The sequence below is a fragment of the Nomia melanderi genome, chromosome 10 (genome assembly GCF_051020985.1).
Source record: "Nomia melanderi isolate GNS246 chromosome 10, iyNomMela1, whole genome shotgun sequence".
Taxonomy (NCBI): domain Eukaryota; kingdom Metazoa; phylum Arthropoda; class Insecta; order Hymenoptera; family Halictidae; genus Nomia; species Nomia melanderi.
In genome coordinates this window covers 8,355,251-8,379,425 of record NC_135008.1, presented here as the reverse complement: position 1 = coordinate 8,379,425, position 24,175 = coordinate 8,355,251, and the positions used below count along the sequence as shown (strand labels likewise).

The following is a 24,175-nucleotide window of genomic DNA, read 5'->3' as shown; positions in this document are numbered from 1 at the left end:
ACGTAATCACTATCTTTCATAACTGATTGTAAGACAGATATTTTTTACCTGTTCTCCAACTGCTTTTTTCACATTATAGCATCACTCAGGTTACGTGATATTAATTTTTCACGAAGCAGCATTCTTTTATTAATTGAATCGAACCTCCCGTCTATCCCCCCAACTTTTGTCCGTTAAATACCTACTGAGCGACTTAAAAGATGCAAAAAGGACGAACCTGTACCTCTACTTCCTTACATCACAGTAAAGCTAATGCAAAAACACTTTTTTTATAATTATAGAATATACTGTCCCTGCACTATTGCTCAATGAAATAGCACGAGAAAACGAAGTAATTAATATTGCGATACGTCTTCGCATTTCTTGCACCTGATACATCTCAGCCCTTAAATAATAAAACAGAACCATCAATAAAATTCATATAAATAAACGCCTTGCATAAACCGCCGACGAAAACTTTCCTCAACAGACTCTTCATTTGTATGCCGGCAATAAGTCATAACGCCGATTCGCTGAATTAAATCTTGTCTCCGACGACCAAGAAGACGAGCAAAAAACGTGTAATTGAATAAAAAGTCAAGCAACCTGTGACGCACATAGATGTCGGTCGTTCGACGATCTTTCAGTCAGACGACGAAAAACGGGATAATGACGAAGTTATTTGTTGCTCATCGATAAGAAAAGAAAAGGACAAGAAAAAGAAAAGGAAAAGAACAGCAAGAAATTGGAGGAGACGACAGAACGTATCGACAAATGGCCATCGGCGGACGGGTTTCTGTTTACGTCACTTTTACACGGTAACGCAAGCTCCTCCGGGCACTGTCAAACGGTTAATAAAACCTGGTGCAGGCCTAGATATGTATCCATTGTGCGAGCGTATAATGGAGGCCTGTCTCTACCCCTTTAGACATTCATAATACATCGCGGCCTTGCGAAACGACACGGTCTCTCTGTAACACCCGCGCGACGTTAACGTAATCGTCGACGCAGCGTATCGCGTACTCCACGGAAGTCCGAAAAAGATTTTCGATCGGCGACCCTAGCTTCCGCCATTCGCTGTTTATAAGTACCCATTACATAAAGTGACGCAACGACTGCGGACAGATATTAGAGGAATTATTTCATTTGCTACTTTGACTTTTAGATGCAACAAGAGAATACTGTAACGGTACGTTACGAATTTCTTTTATCACTTCTTGATGGAACTTATTGGAGACATAATTCTCAAGAAAATATTTCACACGTATTTTTTCTTGTCAGTCAACAGCCACTTCGAAGGGCTGAAAACCATCAATGTTACGGATTGAAAGCATATTGTTTAACAATACCTCTGAAACTAAGGGGTGCGGAAAGGAAATTTTCTTTTTAAATTATTCGTTTCAAAATGAATAATTCAAATTTCTTTTCTGTATCCCCAGTTTCAGAGATGTTGTAAAAAATATATCTTCAACCATCAATGTTGGAGGGTGGCTTCACCCGTTCAAAGAGGATGTTAGCATATATTTTTTTGAGAACTACACAGTCTGTCCAAGGTCTGGTGCGACTAGTACTGAAAAAAAGTGAGAGTACAATTATTGGGTCCTTTTATCTTTTTTTTGTTCAAAGTATACTCCTTCTGAATCAATACAACGCTGGAAGCGGTTTAAAAATTTTTGAACACAGTCATTATATTCCTTTTTCGGAATTTTCCTTCAAAACCGCAGTTGTAGCTCTTTGTATATCCTGAATAGTGTCGTAACGGTTTCCTTTCGGTGCAAACTTTAGTTTTGGAAATTGCCAAAAGTCCCTCGGAGGTAAATCAGGCGAATATGGGGGATGTTCGAGCACTGTGATACCTTTTCTGGCCAAAAAATCGCGTAAAATCTCAGATTTGTGCGCTGGTTCATTATCGTGCAGAAGGGGCCAAATCCCTTGCTTTCGGTATTGAGGCCGAACTCGACGAATCCTGTTCCATAAGCGATTTAAAACATGGGCATAATATTCTGCGTTTACCATTTGACCTTCAGGTATAAATCCCTTGTGGAAAATTCCTTGCGAATCGAAGAAAACGGCGAGCAATGTCTTGATACGGCTCTTCTGAATGCGCACTTTTCAACCATCTAAAAACTTTGGCACGATTTATGCAATCACTACCGTACACGCCTTTCATCATTCCGTACGTTTCCTTTGCTGTTTTGCATAACTTAAAGCGAAATTTAATGTTGGCCCTTTGCTCCATATAGTTTTTCCAACGTGCGCTACGAAGCCTTGTCAAATGTAACCTCGATAAAAAAATGACGTAGAGGTGCTATCAGATTGCAGTTGTACGTGGACTTTGTTGACATGTCAAACTTCGCAATGCATTTATTCATTACGAGATGGTGTTACGGAAAAAAATGTAGAGGCTCTGTCGCACCAGAGTCTGGACAGACTGTGTATGTCTCACATACGTTTCATTAACGTCGGCGTGTGCTAGTTGAAAAGGTTCCCTTCTTAGATGAGATTGGTTAATGTCTCGATGTGCAACGAATATCGCCATGCACGATGGTACTTTATGAGTTTGTAAATCTGAATGCCATGTTAAACGGGTTGAATCTTTCTAGCCTGTACACGCGATTACGAATTAATACGAGAGTAATTTTATTTAATGCGAAAATAATACATTATGATGATCACAAGTTTTCATTACTATAAATTTGTCGGTGAATTTCGATTGGAGGAGATCGAAAGCTAGGCACCTTCTCGATTACAGAATGGCGCATGGTTGAGTTTTAAGGTCGCCGATCGAAAAATGAAACGCCGCCGGGTCGCGAGTCCCGACCGCATTCACCGATTACTTTCGTTGGGTATGCTCGGACGCTTTCGATTGTATTAGATCGTATTAGACAATATGGCCGCCTTACTGGAACGGCCATTGCACCATGAATGTGGGAAATTGGGATATTATTTTCGACTGGTTTAGTCTGGTTATTAGTCGTTGAATATACCGAGGTGTGTATTTAAGAATAATATAATCATCAATTTCTAACAATGCGCAAAATATCTACAGTTAACGAGCAAATATTTTTCAATTATGTATAGGAGCACAAATAAAGGGGCATGATAACTATTTCAAGAGATTTACACAATTTATATTGTACAATTGTATTTCATATAATTCTCTTCAATAATATTTAAACAAATAAATAAAAGACAGGACTAGAAATCAGGAAAAATGGGAATAAATATAAACGAAGACACTCTTCGATTGCAATGAACAGCTTGCTAATACTATTATAATAACGATATATTGTTAATATACATTTTCTGTATATCTTTTTATTCATTAATCCTCGATGAATCTGCTTCAGCGTTGTAAGGATCAGTTATTCTAGCCTTAATGGCGATGAAACATTAGATCGATAAAATCATTCAAGAATAAGGGTAGTACGTAGTACAGATGGCTACTGAACACTGAAGGAAGTAAATAATAAAAGAACTGGCGCGCAGTTGAGTCCAGTGCGATATAAGATTGCGAAAGGGTTGTGAGTGACAGCGTCGAAGACGCGACGGGCACCGTTGTAACCGGGGCAACCCCCTATGGTGACCAAAAGGGTAGGGCCGAAGATAGAAGTGGGCGCGGCAGGCAATCATAGATACTATTCCATTTAACTTGGCCTCCTGTGTTTGTTCCATCTAAGCGTGACCTAATCCTGACGTTCTCTATTAGACCTGCACTCGTAAAAGATTATCAGCGTACCGATAAGAAAATCAGAAAAATGCACTGCTCCATTGTCGACTAAATCCATTCCGCTGTGGGTGTATACACGCGTACACGATTTCCAGAAAATAACCTAAATAACGAACCTACGGCGGAAACATTGTGAACATTATAAGAAGAAATGATCTTTTAACTTTGTTGAAAGCTCCAATAGAAGAAATGAATCGAAATGTTCGCATCTTAAAAGTAGTCTTCGAAATATCATGATCTGTTCGTAGTCTACCATAAGTCGTAGCGAGATTTCGCATGTTTCCTCGGACTCTCGATAAATAGCAATATCTAAATCTAAAGTATGCAGTGCGATTTTAATTACAAAATCGTCTGCGTTCGCACGTTGATATACGTGCGAATTGGTTTAATGAAAGGTTAGATAGACAATGCAAATTTCAGGTTGATTACTGCGTTCTAATGAGTGAACGGGAAAGAGTCGCTGGGATTTTATCAAGCTGCGATATAAAAGATTAATGGAATCATGTATAGCCTCGTAACGAACACACACGACGGTTTTGATTTAAATCCAAGCTGGTTACCACGTAAAAACAGAAAATAATTTAGTTCCCTTTGACTGCTCCCGATAAAGCTGTTCGATCTCGCGCGACTGTTCACTTCCTTATAGTTCATTAATCGTTCGCCGGCTATGTGGTGGTTAAATATTCCCAGAATACAGATCGATCGCGTTATCAATGACAAATGAAATTTTACAGAATAAAGAATTGCAGAATAAAGAATTTTTTAGTCAACCAAATACTGCCAAGTACACATTTTAAAATATCAATGTCGAAAAGATTGAAATCATTGATTTCTCGACATATTTTAATCTAGTGATCGATTATTTGAATTTTTATTTATTACCTTATTATACTTTTTATCTAATTCTAAGGAAGATACATATTTTGCAATACTAATGTCGAAAAGATTAGAGTCATCGGCTTATCGACATTTTTCAATTCCACCGATCGTTTGAATTTTTATTTAGTGTTTATTATCTGATCATATTTTATTTATTGTCTTGCTTGATCTATTGTTATAAATGTCGCTGAATCGCAAGAATCGAAATGTCTGGAAGATTCTAAGTAAATACAAGCGTCATAGGACATCGATGTATACGATAAAACGAGGTAACGTAACGCTATATACATACACACCGGAAACGTTTAACCAGATTCGTCGCCATGAGACGACGAAATAGTCATAATATACATGGTTTATCAGAAAGCTTCGTGATTTTTCTCCGCAGTCTGTTATTTAATTTCTGATAAGAACTAATCTGGGCACACAATATTTATTACATTCCTATTATATATGTCACCATACCGGCGGTTTGTTTACACATTTAGTACAGAAAAGTATTACCGGCAATAATCGTTTTCAAGAATTCACTTACGAAAGCGATAAATATAAAATAACAGTGTTACCTAATTTCATTAATTTCACTGCATATAGAATGTTTCCAATAGTATAGTTTCACCTGCAAAAGATTTTTCGACAAATAATTAAGCGGTAAACAAGTTACAAAACAAGAGAATCTGGTGTTTTAATTATTCCTTGTAACGCAGTTTATAATTCACAGTTGAATCTTGCGGTGAGTATAGTTTGTTTTTGAGACAATCATAACGAGTTGTCAAAATTTTGAATTTATAATTACCGAGCGCGCCTAATCACTATTTACGCCGAGAATGATTACAGAAAATGTACGGTGAACTGTAACGAGTATTTACGAATATACTTATATAATGTCTTGACAATTTCCGATGAAGTCAGCCACGCAAGGAACAGCAATCCAATTTCGTACAGAAATGATGGAGCGAATTTTTATTCTGTCGTGTGATTCCTTACGATATTTACGAAGAATCATCGGAAGCGCAACGCCCACAGATAAGATAAGTACTGAATGGAGAATAGAACGATAAGATTTCTCACGACGAAGTCACTGTATCATTCGTCAAATTTTATAAGTATAATTATGATTGTTAACTTATAGTCGTGGCATTCCAACCGAGTCAATTGTCGATTAATAATGCTTCCATCGTTTTTATAAAAGTGTTGAAACACCTTTCAATATTTGTTTTGGTAGATCGTTAAGTGTCAAGTTAAAATTCGACCGATTTTACGGTGGACCGTGCTTTGCCACGACCCTTTCGTTAATATGTATTCCCATAGATATTTTTTATTGTTGTAGAAAAGTAAAGATTTTAATTATTATGTATATAATAACATTCGGGGCGTACAGTTTGAAAATTTCGTAACTTAACCACGCCCCTTTGTTCCATCGAAAAGTAATAAATATTTTTAATATTTCTATCCGATTCTAATGCATATTTACAAACTGTATGCATAAATATTTATCATTTTCCGATTCAGAGTATCATGGAATCCTTCCTGCACACCTGGATAAATTTGCGGCGATATATTACGTAACAAAAAGAAGATTACTCCGCCCCTTTCATAAGTAAACATTCCTACCATATTCATAGTTATGTCCTTCATACTGCAATACATTTTTAAATGATATCTATGTACTAAGAATTACTCAATGTACATAAGATGCTTTCATTTTCATTTCATCAGTAACAGGGGAGCTCCGCCCCCTACGTAAGTAAACGCCCCTTCACAAAAATTTCCGCCCACTTAGGCGTGTCCAAAATTGCATAGCAACGTTCTCCACGTACTTCGAATTACTTTCAAACGTCGCGTCAAGAAATAAAGTTAATAAATCCGCTGCAACACGTTTACAAATTAATTGTAAAACAATGGTATGAATGAATGGTTCAAACCGTTCGTACGTGACACGAAAAATAAACGTCGAAGGAAACAGCCGATAAGTTTCGAATGCTCGTTAAAAAGTACACGTGTACTCTACCTGTCGTACACGGGCATTTCGATAAGCGCATTTATTGGTAACTGAAGAGCGTAACGTGTCACGGTTTATTTGAAGCCGCAATCTGCTCGCTGAAACGTAGGCAACCGTTTAGCTTATCGTATTTCGCTTCTTCAGCAAACGCGTTTCGTCGGCCGGGTTGTTAATAAATGAAACTGCATTAACGGCCAAACACGACGCCGCATAAGGAGACTCTGTTTATTTTTAGTCGCCCCGTTAATATTCAACGGAACGATAAAAAGTTCCGTCGAGAAACATTTTCGGATAGATTGTTTAAAGAACTTGAAAAGAAGGCAAAAAAAAACAACGGGAAAGAAGGGGAGAAAGAAGGAAAGGAGAAAAGAAAAAAAAGAAAGAAAAGAGAAGAAAAGAAAGGAAAAAAGAAAGAAAAAGAGAAAGAAATAAAGAACTATCGACCGCGTATCATAGAGCAATACTCTGTCGCCGCCGCGAATAATGCGAACAAATATTTGACGTATTATGCAGATAATGATTGAGCGATATCAACCGGCAAGAAGATAGGACGGTACACTCACACGCGCGTCTCGGCGTGTTGATTATTTGTTCCAGCACTTTTAAAATTAGAATTATCTGCAACGTTCACGTGAACCTGTTCGCCCGAGGAAAAGAAACGGACAATGGGGCACGGGCGGGGCACTGGCGTGAACGATAATGTTGTTATGGGTGGAATGACAGAGTATTTTTCATAACGAGTGATTGATTTCTTTTCCGTCATTCTGTTGTGCAAAGACGCGCAGCCAGGAGTGAAGACTTTATATGAATTGAAGTTTTCCTTCGTTTCTTCTTTCGATTGGCTCGAAAGTACGCGGAAGAATTGTTTAATAGATAGAACCATTGGCATTGAAATTTTGTCTTGCGAAGCAAACAAAATTGAATCCTGGAGAATTTAGATTCATTCGTTACCCGATATCACCTCGTTAATCTCAGGAGACTTAAGAGAGCGGGCTAGACAGTACAGAGCAGAGAAGAGATTTTGTCTTCGCCCCGATTGGCTTGACGTCACGTATTCGGGGGCGGAGACTAGCCAATCACTCCATTGTTCACGTGTCTATACTCTTTCCCGCGTTATATCTACATTAGCTTGTAAACGATGCGAATTGACACAGATTAACCCTTCACAGACGAGAATTTTTAAAGCTTCTAGAAACCCTTTCCGTAGAAAGCTACACATCGAAGCCTTAAATAAAATCACTCATCAATTTCTCGTTATTTAAACAACGAAATTTCGATTTTAAATATCGAAGCTCGAAATTACAGTTATACAATTACTTTATCGTTAATAATTTACTAAGAAAAGACAAAATTTTCACTCTTACTCTATGCCTACGTTTACTCCAAAGGTTAACGATTGATAACAGAAAATGGCTACTTAATTTATATTTAAAACAATTATATAACGGTTAGTTTTCTCAAATTCAGTTTAAAATTGTCATCGAAAATAGTAGTATCGTCTGAAAATAGTTTCGCCGAATGATGAGGATTTTTAGAGTATTTTACATTTACCGATCGTGCACTTAAGGGTTAATGTTGGCAACAGACGCAGGAGATCGAAGCGAATGCGCGAAACGCGAATCGCGCGACGAAGTCATTTTGTATACTCCATATTTCACCTGTTATCGTTCACGCGACACGAAAATCACACAGGCAGGGCAACGTGTTAATTATCGATCTTGCATCGATGTTAGACGTTTAAGTATTCTCATGGCCGCGGCTATACGTTCATCAGTGGACACGATCTAGCGACGACGGATAGACGCGTTAGTGCGCGAGCACTGAAAAGTAACGGGATACATAAGTTGGCGATACAAGAGCGCCGTCGGGCGATTGTGCAATCCCAGCGCGGAGAGCTATCTGTATTCGTGAACGTTTTATCGCGCGGCCCTGGCCGACCGATTCATTAATTTCCCTGGGCTAATGATGTCAGTCAGGCCTCCGCAAACAAACTACGCACGCTAGGGCCGTTACTCATGAGCGGACCGCCGATTTTCATGCGTTCATAGGAAATTTGAATGCGCAACATTGGCAGAATTAAAAGGAAATCTAAACGAAGGGCTAGTCGAACGTCGGTCACCTGTGTTTCAATCGGTGTCTTCTTGACACCGATATTGTATTTTATAAAGGTTATTCGGCAAATGATTAAGTCGATTTTGACTGAAGCAATTACACGACTGTAATCTTAATTGTCTATCTTATAGTCTTCGATTTTCAAGATCTGAATCAACGAACATCAATTTTTCTAGGGACAATAAAACAAACTGCACAATAAATATCCGTGAACCTAGAGTTAAGGGAAAGCGTTCTGAGTATCGGGGTACAACAAACAGCGGGATCCACGCTGATAAGGGGGTCCACCGATGTGACAGCACCCTTCTCAGGGCACTCGTTTTATAGCCTTTGAGGCGACAACGTGGTAGTAAAAGAGTTTTGTATCCGACACAATTTCAAAAATGATTTAACACTAAAACTACCGAGCAGTTAAATTGACTTCTCGAAATTCCTATATAAAGACTCCAAGAGTGCGTCTATTGAAACTTTCGTTGATTTACAATTCAGTTTGCGCATTGTTTGCGTATTGTTAAATCAATTTCTTTAATAATTTCTCAGAGAAACGTTTGTTATTAATTTAATAATTGTAAAAGAAGGATACGAGGAATGGGTCATTTTGATCCCACTTGTATTTTAAGTCCAAAAACTTCCATATTATAATTAAACTTCACGGAATTTGGAAAAAAATATATATGAAATATAGAAAGCGTGGTTATGTTTATAGCGTTCGTTAGAAAAAACACTTGTTTTTATAATTATATTCACAAGAATTTGAATGAAAATCCAGTCTACTTATGAGATGATCGAGTATTGCGTATGCTTTATCCGAATATTCCATTCATATTACTCGGATAACTACGATGTAATCTGTGCGCAAGAGACAAACAATAAAACAATGAAGTAATTATTTTAAATTAACCCCTTGTTCTATGAATTCTTTCGTAACAGCGCGCGCTCGTTGGAATTACTTTGCCACGAATAATTGACTTGGAACAACGGAGAACTCTGTGTTCACCTATTTTCACGTTTAGTTTAAAGCATAATGATTGATAATAGGTAAATGATCATTTAATTTCTACATTAATTCAGAAGAACTGAGTGACACTTATTTTTGGTAACTTCCGTTTGAGGTTTTCCTCGTGAGTTCTACTTCCTTCTACAAAAATACTAACAAGTCTATATTTTCTGATAGCAGTAACTCTTATTATAACAATAACAATAGGATTACTTTCATATGAATTCTAGTTTTACATTTCTAAGCAGAAATCACGAAAGAAGTAAAAATAATTCGGATCAACGCAATGGTAGTTTTAAATACTAAACAGAAGTACGATCTACGTTCGACTCGATTCGCGTCGATCACGATCACCATAAACGAGGAGCGTGCATTGGTAAGTAGCGCGGCGGTTGTGCAATTCGAACGGACGAGCCGTTCCGTCGAGTGGAACCGTTTAACGCAGTGTTTTTCCGCGATTTTCCGGGGAACAGAGGTTGGCTAATGGACGGAAGAAGGAAGCGAACCTAATCGATCCAACCGATAAGTATACATTTTCCTAGACGCGAAAGCGTAAAAATATCCAGACAAATAACGGTGTCCGAGCATCATCCGACGATGACGCGGTTCCGACGTTTGCGTCAAACTTCGCTTCACCCACGGCGTCGATGAGAAGTTTTTTTTACTTCTTTTTTCGAATGGCTTTGATCCTTTATAGAGGAAAATTGTTGACACGCGAAATCATTTTTTGCCTTTATTGTTTGAAGATTGTTAATTAGAACCGAGAAAGATTGATCGATCGCTTTGTTTCTTTGAACAACTTCCTTTTAATTAATTCTTTGAAATTATTAATCTTTTTAAATTGAGAAAGTATGTTTTTAATTTAGAAAGTAGAGATGAATCTTCATAATTATTGCTGGGATGGATCTTCGTTACATTTTGCTTGGCTGCTTAACTTAATCAATGTCGCTGATGTGTACCAGTGAACTATAGGGTTGTTACATAGAAAGTGAAATGCGACACATGAAATAACGATAGCATTCCGCATTGCGCTTATAGACTAGATTAAAATATAATATTAGATGGTTAAGCAGTTCTCAGAAGTAGTTTTAGTTTCTTCTTGGTATTTAATTCGTTCCGTTCGCTTCCTTTGCAGGAAATATATATTTTTTACTTATAGCTTCGCCGTAGGTTCTACGTCGGAAGACCTGAGAATACCAAATAAAACGTTCTACGATATAAAACCTGGAATATAAAATGTGATTAAAAACACGTTTCATTCATAACGGACAATATTCTTCAATAAATCCTAGCGTTTCAATAAACGCGGCCCACGCGTACATTTACAAACATTTTATCTTCCAGGTTGTTCCATGGACGACACAATTGAAGAGAAAGGAGGGGAGAAAAAAAAATAGGAGATAAAAGATGTAGCACAGCCGTCGTTACCGTTTCAGAGGGTAACAAGAAGGTCGGCCGTCCAACCGATTTCGCGACGCACAGCTGACGGAGACGCGAGAATTAACCGTGTCAACTCGCTCCTTTGAATCAATTCTCGCCCCCTGTCCCGAAGATTTATGCGGCGATAACTGTAACATTTCATTTACTTAGCAGCGGCGCACACACGCCCAACAGCCGAAGCCGTATGATAGAACAAACAATCGCATTAAATCGGATTCGTGCATTCTGGAACTCCCAAGGACACGAAACTTCCAAAGAAAATTCAACCGGTGATAACACCTCGGTTCGACCGCTTCGAAAAGTCCACTTATTTTCGAGACGGAGATAACGGAACACGTTATTCCCATCAAATTTTCTACTTATTCCCACCACGTCCGAGAATGATACTCTTAGTTACGTATGCAATATCTTACAGATAGCAATAGCGGATATACACTTGACCCTCGATTTACGCGGACCTTTTTCACGTGGTAAGTTAGAACACTATTCACGCGGTAGTCTTTATGCGCGATGTGAATTTAGTAACACCGAGTAAAATGTACTTTTCTTGTCTGAAATGTCATTACTATTATTTCTTTTGTTCGGCTATATTATAAATATGTATTTCTAAAACTTACACCAGATTTTCTATCCAATACTTTGTTTTCTATAGACTTCATTTGCGTGAAATCCACGTGGAACGGATTATCGCGTAAATCGAAGATCTGGCGTACTCGTGCACATATCTACTACTTCACAATGACATATTGCAATTTTACGATAATAATAGATTACAATTCGTATAACGTAATGCAATAGTTTCTCGAAACTATAAGTAACTATTAAGTAACCATCTTCTGTAGCACAGTACAGTTAAGAAGTTTGTCAATGGTCTTCCGATAATTATACCGCTAATTAATGCTTTTCATTCGTGACGGCGTGCTCAAAGGTGCCATTCATTAAAATTGTCGATTCACAAGCGTTGACTAAACGAAAAGGAAATTTTGTCGGTACAAAAGATCCTTTTTCTCATTCATCGTAAGGCGGATGTCCTTCCAGGCGTTTCTTTTGTTCTATACTGCATCGGTTGCTTTGCACAGTATTCAGCCTTGCGCGGAAGTTCCGTCGCACCTGTAAAGTTTCGAATCCGATTCGCGGATCGCGTTAATAATTGAAGGGATCAGTGGTCATCGGTTGCCCGTACGCGAACGGCGTCCGCGAGAATTGCGAAACGTTCCTTCCTGTGTCTGTCCTTCCATTCTCACGGTCAAGGCGACTCTCGCTCGCCGGCTGCCCGTTCGAGCCACGCTGGCAAACATGACGCGCTCAATTACGCTTTGTTTCTGCGATTTCTCGATCGTTCTTGCAATGGAAGCCACGCGATCTTCGCGGCTGAGAATATTTCTCGTCGAGCGCACTAATCGACTCAATTGCGAATCGAGATAGCGAATTCCTGCTTTTGAATATTTACCAGCTTGCATGTTAACGCTAGAATTTCCGAGCGTTTAATATAATCAATGCAATTTAATGTAATCAATGTGATTCATGTAATTCTTATGAACATTGTAGGTATAGACTTTTTTTGTTGGTTTCTTCGTGTATTCATTATAGTATTCGAAGCTATTTGTCTTTTTAAATTATCTTGTTGTTAGAATATTTTATTGGATATTTCTTTATATAAGTATAAATATTTGTAAATATGTATATAACTTATATGCTTCAATATTTATAGATTTACGTATGTGATTTTTGTTAAATTTTTTTGCTTTCCGCTTTGTGGATTGTGTCGTTGTTTCGGCAATTGAATGGTTAACTCTGGGAACGCTAAATCTGGGTGTTTTGAATTCTTCAGTTATAGAAGATTAGAAATATGTTGTTTCTTCTTCTTCTGAAACGTTTTCGACAAATTGTTTATTGACGTTTAAGCTTTTGGTATCGATAATGAAGAATCATGTTAAATCTAGTGAAAAATATCGTGTTCGAGGAAGATTCTAATTTTTATGTTATTACTGAGGATTGCTCACAAGTTGAATGCTGGGGGATCACCAATGACCGCAACACTAATTTCCGGTGGCGCCGCGGGGCTCACCGGTGACCCCCAACCGGATCAAATTACTGTAATTTGTTGGACTAAACGATAATTGTTCCTAAACTTTTCAATGCTATGGTTAATGAAGCACATGTATAATTCAACAAAATGAATTCGCAAACGACGATAATGCTGCTCAATTGAATAATTCGATATTGTACTTTTTCCATTATGTATGTATATATATTTGAAATTGCACGTTGAAAATGTTTGGAACTATTTACAAATACCTGGGTATGAAATAGCATTGTCTATATACAATAGAACTGGAGAACAAAATTACTGTTTCGAACTATCTAGAAATAATCAAAAAAATTATCAAATAATTTTTTAGCAATTTTCTGCCATCTCCGCTTCAATCCTTCCACGTCGACATTCAAGGAAACTGGAGAACAAGATTCACTTTCGTCGAACACCGACCACGTGGCATTCAACGTGTGAAACGCAAAGCTTCCGGCCGATTCGGTAATTGGAAAGACGAGAACCACTTAAAGCAATGTTAAACGTAAAATACGTGTCACAGTAGAAGCCCCAATAACGCGACTAAAAAATCACCTAAATTACTTAATTTTCAACAAAATTCTCGGATAAAATTCTTGGATCCTACTGCATTGTTTCCTGACACAGCTGCTTGCCACTGGACAACGATTATCAGGCTCGCAAATGCGGAAATCGACAGGAGATGAAAGGATTTCCAGGGTGCAGCATAATTGGCCGGTTACGTGAGCGACGTCGGGAAACGTAAAGACAATGCTTTCGATCACCTATTCAATAACGCCGGTAACGACGAGGCTGTTATTAAATTATGTATTTCAAGGTGAAAATATCAGCTAATATTTCATGCCATTAGGAATCGGTAGGCTCGGTATGAAAAATGTAACGGGCCGGCCGCGCGTCGGTGGGGGATATAACGTTTCTTCTTCGGGCTGGCCTTTTGACGATGGTCAAGGCTACTAGCCGGCTAATCATAAGAAACTGAATAAACCCACGTCATGCATCAACGACATCGGCGCGCGACGACCACGACGGATACTCCTTGATAGGACAATCGGATTAAAAATAAAGTCGCGGAATGCGACTACGGTGAAACGTCGACTATACGAAACAATTCGGCGACTTTGTTCGGATAAGATAAGTCGGGGAGAGATGGCCCAGATTTTATGAAAAGAATTATTGCTTTGGGAATATTATCGATAACGATAAGGAATATGTTTATGAAAGTAAATGTATGTAAGACGAATAGTTAACCCTTTGTACTCTCGGTCGCGAATTGATTTGACACGGGAAGATTGTAAAGTTTGATAGTTAATACTAAAGTTTGTATAATGCATCGATATGTGAAATATTGAAATAAAATAAATTTATTCCTCAATTTATGTGCGATTTCTTGTCAAGTTAGTTTTAGAAAGTAAATGTATGCAAGACGAATAGTTAACCCTTTGTACTCTCGGTCGCGAATTGATTTGACACGGGAAGATTGTAAAGTTTGATAGTTAATACTAAAGTTTGTATAATGCATCGATATGTGAAATATTGAAATAAAATAAATTTATTTCTCAATTTATGTGCGATTTCTTGTCAAGTTAGTTTTAGAAAATGTCTGTATATCAATAGAAAATGTTGAGTATTTCTAATGAAACACTTCTCGAGTACAAAGGGTTAAAAGAGAATGGTAAAATTGGTGCAAGATTCGATATGCCATTAAAAACAAATGAAAATATAGACATATGACAATTTAAACGAGATCCAGTCATCTTACTCAGGATCACAGATCAATTTTTCGGATAACCAGATAAGAGAAATTAATACGTGTTTGAAAATATAAACATTGTCGCGTCGACTTGATATGTGAATCATTGTGTGTTCCGATAATCAGTCCTGCATGTAACCGGTGTTCGAATGACGTTCCATTGTGTTCTGATGCTGACCACGCGATCGCTCGACGGAAGTTTATGAAATCGAACACGTTCGATATACTTATTTATCATTGGAGAATGTTAATTTAAGCTTCGCGTTAGATAATTAATGAAACCTTATCGATGCAACACATTTCAAACCAATCGTTTTTATTTGTCGTTGGGTTCAGAGTTAAAGAAGTTTGTATAACAGAGTATTGTATAACGAGAACTCGGTAATCTTATTGATACTTATATGACGCAGAGATTTGTCGGTAAGTATGATTTAAAACAAGTACTCGTTTAAAGAAAATATTAGATCGTGTAGTATAAAATGTGATTTTGCAGGAAAAAGGAAATTTTATTCGATGTTTTAAAAGACGTCTATTCGATCAAAATATCCTCAAAATAATATTCGCTTCGCTACACCTCTACCAAAGAGTTTTTAATGAATATACTCCTATTTTGAGAAATTCTGAATGTTTAGAACGAATACATTCTAAAGACATCGTTGAAAAACTACTGTTTCTGATTTACCACGCGGCTTACTTTGAAAAGGAACATCACCGAAACGGAATTATGCAAATCAACGCCGTTCTTTCATTTACAGTACTGTCCCCAAATGTTCTGTTTCCATTTTCAACAGATTTTGCAGCATTATTTCCAAGGTTGTACTCATATAAAACACGAATATTCGCGGTATCCATATTTTCAAAAAACGATGCAGGAAACAATTATGCAAGAAGTTACTCTGACATTCAACAATAGAACTGTTCAAGAAATTATGTGGAAAAAGGGAATAACAACAACAGGAGTATAAACATTTGTGAGCTAATACACGACCTAATGTAAATAAGTTTTGTCTGTTTTAAAACAAAATTCCTAGAAAAAAGTTTCTATGAACAACTGCGCTTTAATTACTTGCATTAATGTGTACGTGCCGTTTACATGAAAATTCACAATGCCACTTGGTACGTGGCTAATGGCGGTTCGAGCGATCAACTTTAAAACACTCCGTACAAATCAGCGAACAAAACAAAATCACTTACCAGGCGATACGAGCAAATCGCGCGTAATCAGCCTGATTATACAAGCACGAGGATAAACGGAAGACTTATCTGCGTTCTAACTGCCAATGATTTCACGTTTCCCGCGCGTTACGTTCGAAACTTTTAATCTCGGTTTTTGATAAGCACGTAGGAAAATATAGGCACAGCTTCGGTATCGTTGGGTGGGGTCATGGCAGTCACTTTCTCCCTCGATTCGTCGCTACGATTACAGGCCTAATTACTTAGGATCGTCTCGTGTCCCACGACCATAATTCGACCGCTTAGAAAAACCGTGACATCCGTGCGTATCGCACGATAGCGCTCTAAATACTTTATAGTGTTGCGATGCTCAATTTCATTTACGAAAGTGATATTTGTGAATGCAACTTTTTTCCTCGTTATCGTTTGGGAGTTGTTTCAAAATACAGGAATTTAATTGGAGACCTTTCGCCTTCATAATTTAAATACTTGCAAAATAAAAATTCTGAAGTGGTTCAGTTTGAGCCGTCCGGTAGTTTTAGTGTTAATCAAAATGATCGTCAATTGAGACAATTAAAAATAGTCATCCACAGCTGGGAAACGGTAATCAATGTTGTCGCACAATTATTGCCGCGGTTCGTAGTTTATTTAACCTTTGTTCTTCGGGATAGTCATCGCTTACGTGCGTACAAATGTCGTTTCGAAAGACACATCGCTGCCTAACACGATCCAAGGATTTAATTAATGCAACGTTGTCGCAACCGGCAAGTTCAATTGCCGGCACGTGGAAACGCGATCGATGGGATCAAAATTCGAAAATCCACAGGGTTCGACCGTACACTGCGGGGGAGTTCGCCGGTCAGCTCTGTGAACAAGTCACATGAATGTATTCATTATTTAACAGTGTCGTGTGGCGAGATCGATGTGTGTGACCTGAAGTTACCATACGATCGTTAACGCAATACTCTATCGTTCCAGTGCACGACAGATGCGAAGGCACACTGACAATAATTGACGCTACGCGTAAAGTAATCGCGACGTTGCCCGCGGCACAATAAACGCGATAATCGTCCGCGGATAAATATGTAATTCGTTTCATTAACTGTGACGATCTCACCCGCCTGGAGACCGTTATTTATTATTTAACACAGGAACGAAAGAGCTGACGTGATATCCGCTGAAACGGGGGAACAAGAAGCGGTTGTGCGTGGAAAAGTAATGTCTCATAAAAGTTTAAAGAGCAACGCTTCGTTATTGAGGCAATTAAAGTTGAAGGCTGGGGAATGTGTTAGAGAATAGCGCATATGTTTGAAATTAATTCATTGTAAATGAATTTCAATTATTTGAGAAATTCATTTTAAAGTAGTTGAAAATTAGGGACTGATCGAACGTGAAAAAATCGAGGAAATATCAGTTTTAAGTTTGAAGCTTCATTACTGAAGAATCTGAGTTTGAAGATTGTTTGATCACGTTTCTACTGTTTCTGCTTCGAATATTACCGGACAAAATATTAATTGTTCGGTTATACGAAATTAATGTGGAAAGTAATATTATGTCTGTGAGAAAACGTTGACAATCATTAATGGCAGCGGAACAGATCGATAATATGTAGGTACTAGCTACACGTGCCAGCCAGTTCTCGCGGCCACGTGCTCGAATCTTGCAATTCGATTTCCTTGGAAAAGGAATTTCATTAAAACAAAATGGTATTTTCAATTTTTCATTCATTTCTTTCGTGACTGTACCAGGATTTATTGTACCGTTTATATAATTTTGAAGGACGAGACGCCAGTGGAAAAGTACTTCAATAGAGAAGCATTAAACCAGTCCTTGATTTTTATTGAGACAATCAAAGACGGATCTATTTGCGCTCGGATGAACTATTAACCCTTCAGTAGCGGCACCCGATTCTCGGTTCCCCTCAGATTCTTCTTTCCCCGTCACAGACATTACCATAATTGATTAATAATTACAATTTTGTTATATAACTTTTACAGCTACCTTTCATTCCAAGAAGTGGAATAAACGATTACTAACCCTTATACTACCAACAGAATAATACGTCCCAGGCCGTAATTAAAAATTTCAATTGAACAAAGAAGTCGCTTGAATTGCACCATTGTCCATTCCAATGAAGGTACATGTTACGAAATAAATCGGTTGTTTAATTCAGTGCTAAGCATTATTGCACCGTTTGCGTGTTTCGTTACAATTTAATTTAATGTTCAATTCATTTCAATTTAATCTTGTCCGAAAGTGAAACAAAAAAGGATCGTTAATTCATGCGATAAATAAAGAAAAAAGAATAAAGGTAATGGAAATGGTATCAGAGCCAGAATCACACACTGATGTTATACCTAAAGGGTTAAATGGTAGCCGTGAATACCAAGGGTCATTTTATTCGTCACGATGGCTGATAATGCTCAGTAGCTGAGGTGAATGAGTAAAAAACGATCGCACGGGACTCGCTCAAAGGGACAAACATATAAGTAATCGGCCGTAAGTATTCCGAAGCACCGAGAAATATGACGAGATTTACATAACTCGAACACACGTTCGAACCGAGTGAAAACGCACGAAACGCTTACGAGTCCAAGGTCGATCGACGCGGACTTCGCTGGAGAAAGGATCGGATCCGCGAGCCTCGAAGCGGATGAATACATTCAAATTTCAAGAGTTCGAATGTTTACTTCAAAATTCAGTATTCCGGTCGATTATCGTTACTCTCGTACCCCGAATCGCTTGGAAACAATTACAATATGGAGATCAACTGGTGTCGAATGGAAACGATTAATACCGTAAGTAACTAAATAACAGTGTAACCTTTACCTAATGTAACTAATGCAACTTTTTAATGTAACTATAATTTGTAATACTGTGTAATTAGTAATTGCTTCCATTTACTTTTGCTTTGAAAGAGTATGCGATATACATATGAAATTCAAATGAAATAGTATTCTTCTGTTATCAATAATTATACTTTGGAGCAGACATGGAATACGCCTAAAATTTTCGTGTTCTTTTTTTCAATAAATTATTGATGGCAAAGTAGTGTCGATCATAGCTCAGAAGTAAATCATAGGGCAATCTATTTAGCTCTTATGCAATGTGATACTCTTTATATACACGTTAGATTTCGAACATTTCAATTTCTTCGAAATTCCAGGCAGAAGGTGTAATGCTATTTTCGTATGATTTACGAATTAAGAGATTCCCGACGCGGTATATTTAAATTTCCAGGGACGAAGATTCTCGGTTGTTACTGTCCAGTCGTAGGTGTGCATACACGACGCCGCAAGAATGTTAAGTACAATTAAATGCATTCGACGAAAGGAACACGCGCGTGATCCGGGTTTAATGGCGGATAGGGCGAACTGTTACTCGCAGATCGCGGAGAATTTTCGCTCGGGTTGATGCTATTGCATAACTGTCTTGCATAACCCGTGAACCGTGACCGCTTTCGTCATATTCACAAAAAAAGAATTCTTTTGTGCGTACTATCAGCGAAACTCGCGAAGAAAATTGTGCAGTAGCCGTAGTCGCATGTGGAGACTCTGTTTCAGTAGGACTGATAACGACCGCTTGGAAATTAAAACACTCGACGATGATTATTTCAGGCTCAAGAAGCCTGATAAACGTTCCATCAGATTAAAGAAACTCGATGGAGACTATTTTAAGTTCAAGAAACGCGATGCTGTTGATTCCTGTTTCTGGAATCTTGATAGAGGCAATCTTTAGTTCGAGGAAAGCGAAAAAACTGATTTCTAACTCAAGAGGTCTAATATATGTAATCCTAATCTTGAAAACTAGCTGGAAACCCCTCAGAATTCCACAGAATCTAAAGACTATCTTGAATTCAAGAAATCGTACAGACATCGTCGAGATACCAAGAAATGAAATATAAAGTATATTCTTATCAAAATGATGCATCGAACTTAAATATTTGGAAAAGAACTACACACTAATCTATTGTTATTTGAATTATTAAATTCCTTCTTCGCAGCTTTGTTCTTTGTTTCTTCGTTCCTCATGTCAAGGTTTAACCTTTTAGGTACAGCGCGCTCGTCCGCAAGTGAGTACCCATGCGACGGCGCGCCTGGCTGCGGAGGGCACACACAAAACCGTTCATGACGATTTCCAGTACGACATTACTTGGGAATGGAGTTCGAAATGAATATATTACAATTTCTTTATATATTTTCCGAATTGAAGCGATCCACGAAAGCAACTATAGTGGCGTTCCATAACAATATAGTGTCTCGACGGAAGGCCACTATAGTGGTGTACCGTACCTAAAAGGTTAATGTCATCGAAACAAAGACATTGGGCTTCAAAGGTTTAAATGAGTTCGGCGTATTTAACGAAGGAAGTTATCGAACCCAGAAATTCAAACAATTGTGAAACTGAGTAGAGTTAGGATAAATCTTTTTTATCCTGTTTTTGTGAAAAATTTTATTTTGCAATTTTATAAACGTGACAGAGCAATTCATTTTTTGTTGAAACTTCTTTCCGCTATCTCGTACCGTTCTCGAAAAGATCCACGGGAAAGGAAAATATGCATTTTGTTCGAGGGGTGGTTTCACTCCTTCAAAGTGACTAACCCCCGCGAAGTTCCATAATTTTTTGATTTTCCGAGTTCGATATCTTCCCTTGTAAGTCATCTATGCACTCTCGCTTACTGTTCGTCTACACGAATCACGATGCTTCGACCAGTTATCAGATTGAATAATACAGAATCGATTCTTTTGTCCGCCTCGCCGGTCGGCAAAGAATGATTGAATCGCGAACGTGACGCGGCCATCGCACTTACTTATGTACATAGGTATCGCGAGTCGCAGACTGGGTGGTGAATTAAGAGTGCGCATAACCAAATTAGACTGATCGTGATTTATCGGCCCGTTCGATCCGGCATTTGTTTAACCCTGGAATGAAAATGACGAGTCTCACTCACCCTTCTCCTCCATGCGAGACCTGATTCTGCGATTTATTTTACAAATCTAATGTTTCATAACTAAAATGAATTTCTTATTTTCGCAAAGAAATTCAATGGAACCTGCTACGGTCCAATTGTTTTTATAATAATTGTGTCCACAAAGTTTCGACCAAATAAAATAGCATAAGCATGTCAGACGAAATAAATCGTCAGGCAAGGGGTTAACTCGTGACTGTTTTGCTGGACAAGCTGGCTGTTGCCGCGCCACCTCCTGAGGCCACCGATCAATTGGAATCTTCACCGTTTGCCCGAGCATTAACTGGCGGGCAAACGCAACGAGCAGATGCGATCTTCACTTATGTAATTGCCGAACAAGCCACTATCGCGTAACAATGCCGCCGAAAAGAATCATTTCACTTTCCTCGAAAAGGGTACTTTCGCCATTGAACCTTCTATTCTCACTCACCAGCCAATGGAACACGTTTAAATTGCTTCACTTAATATTTTGTAATTTTCGTAATTTGAATATTTTGACCAACTCTATTTCGTGTAGTTTACGTCGTGTATTCATTTAAATTTGTAATATCTGTTCAACGATGCAGCGGTTCACTTATCAGGCTGAGCAGTAATCGAGGTAAATTTTAACGAGCGAACTAATCAATTCAAATTTTCACTGGGATAGAGCTTCCGTTTACATATGTTTCATAGTTGATTTTCTTTAGGTTTCTTTAGCTCTTTAGCTTTCTCTAATTCTATATTGTATATTCAGATCCGAAGAAGATAGAATATAGTTCGCGATCATTGAAAATAATTCATACACATGGTTTACAAAGGAGCCGTGAAATATTTTCAGCGAACACATTTCCGAGTACTGTTCGCATGAAAGAAAACATCCGTTGGTAGCAACGCGAGCACGCTGTATATGTATATTCTGTGGAACGTAATAAAAGTAAAAAACGAAAAAAAAAGCGGAAAACACTCGAACCTCGTCGTACGTCACGCGGCGAATTAAGAGCGCGCGAATTTTAGCAACATCTGCAGAAACAGTGACGCAACTCGACGTTTCCGAATTAAAAACGAAAGCGGTCCACTTCTAGGCAATATCGCCGATACATTTCGAATAAATACGTAACGTCCGACTCGCGCAAACGTGTGCGACACGCGCACGCAAAATACAGAATATGTAACGAATGCACGAACACGGCTCGTACATTACATTGCGTGTTTACATACGCTTCGATCAAACTATTTTCTCTTCACAGAAATTGTGTAATTTTCCAACGTTCGTGTTCAAATTCGAACGATACGTATGCATATATTTTTGCCAATCATTTTCTTCATTTTCGGACCGATAAGAAACATGTTACAAAAAGAAAAACTGGATGAAAAAATCAGTGGAGAATATTTTATCCGTACGCGTGTACATTAAACGGTGTTTAACACGTTCGCTGCCATATTTGTAATGGCTGTAACCCTATATTTTACATAATGAAAATGAAATTAATCCTATAGATATTGTTATTAGGAATTATAAACTACAACGTTATATTTAGGAACTCAATGACTCGTTTCAGTTTCATTTTTCTAATATTTTGTTTAGATTTATTTGGTTGAAGAAAATATAATTGAGAAGACCGTCACCGGTGACCGGAGCTTTCAAATTGCTTGAAAACAATTACAATAAAAAAATTGATATTGAATCAAACTATTTAGTGACACGAGAAGCTGGATAATAGCGTAATATGAATACTGTAATACGAAAACATTAATAATTATATTTAATACTATTTTCTTCTGTTATAAAGGAATAAATATTACTATAACAAAACGCTCAAAATTCTCGTGGCAGCGGACGTGTTAAATATAATATACCGGTCCCAAATGTGAAAACTCAACGAGGAACATCATCGTTTCTATCGATTTCATAATTTCCATCGTAAACGAGCGAACCGGGTAAATGTTTCTCGCAGTGACTATTTATAATCAACAGCTCGCGGATGTTTATGCAACCTCAAGTATGGGCAGACTAATTTATGGATGCGGGAATCAAATACAGACATAATAATTCAACGAATGGTTTTAACGATGCGAGAAAAATTATATCATCGTTAAAGTTTCATTATTTCACTCTATTACACTCGGTTGCACTTTAAGCAAACGCGATAAAACCCGCTTAAACGACCGTCCCGTAGTGTTTCCCAATGTCCCGATTTATTTTTTCACTTTACGATGTCTGGGTAACCGTACAAGTAATTCGAGAAGCAAACAGCAAAATTTGATTATACTTGGAACTCTAAATACCCTTATCTATTTTCAAACAGTTAACTATATACCGCCTCATTGTCTTCCATTTTGCATTTTAACACTAGAACTACCGAGCACTGAAATTGACATTTTGAAACGAAACAATTTCTTAGATAACTCCCCGAGAAGCACTTGCTATTTTTTTAATAATCGCGGAAAGAAGAAATCTGGAATGGGCCATTTTGACCTGTTCGATGGTTCTAGTGTTAAATAATATTTTAGTTGATTATTGTCCACTATTCACGTTGAGCAAAATATTAAATTGTTACAACCAAGAAATCGCTGAAAAAAAGTTTCCAACTTTCAGCGGATCCGAATGATCAGCTGTTTCACTCGATCAATATTTTCGATGGCTCCGAGGTACACTATCGCTACCACGTGACCGCATTTCAGCGTTGAGCATTCACCTTGCCCGGCGAGTGCACGTGCACTCGGCGAATTTTTCGGATCGATTTTCCTGGTATACCGGGTCCCTGTACGAAAAAAACCGTTTCACGATAACGGTCGATTTCAGGAAAAGAATCGTTTTAACGAAAATTTAAACGAAAGGAAAGATGGAGAATATTTGTTGTTTTCTCAGTTCTGCGTTATAGGCTACAGTTACAATTCACCGATTGATATTCGTTTCGAATTCAAACACGAATTGAAACTACTCGACCTATAAACACATGCAAGAAGTTCCGACACACGGTTTACATTCTTCCCAGTTGACATCACAGGGTCATTGTGATCATTGTGTTTACGGTACTTCTAAATAAGTTTCCTCATCCTCGTTTCAAACGAGCCTACAATTGTAATGTGCAGTGTA

At 38.0% G+C, this 24,175-nt stretch overlaps 1 protein-coding gene across 3 annotated transcripts in view; it reads right to left on the bottom strand.

Annotated features, from left to right (window-relative positions):
- The window catches only part of ATP8B (ATPase phospholipid transporting 8B), an 82,036-nt gene that overhangs the window by 56,099 nt on the left and 1,762 nt on the right, over positions 1-24,175 (bottom strand). The gene's annotated exons all lie outside the window — the stretch shown is intronic.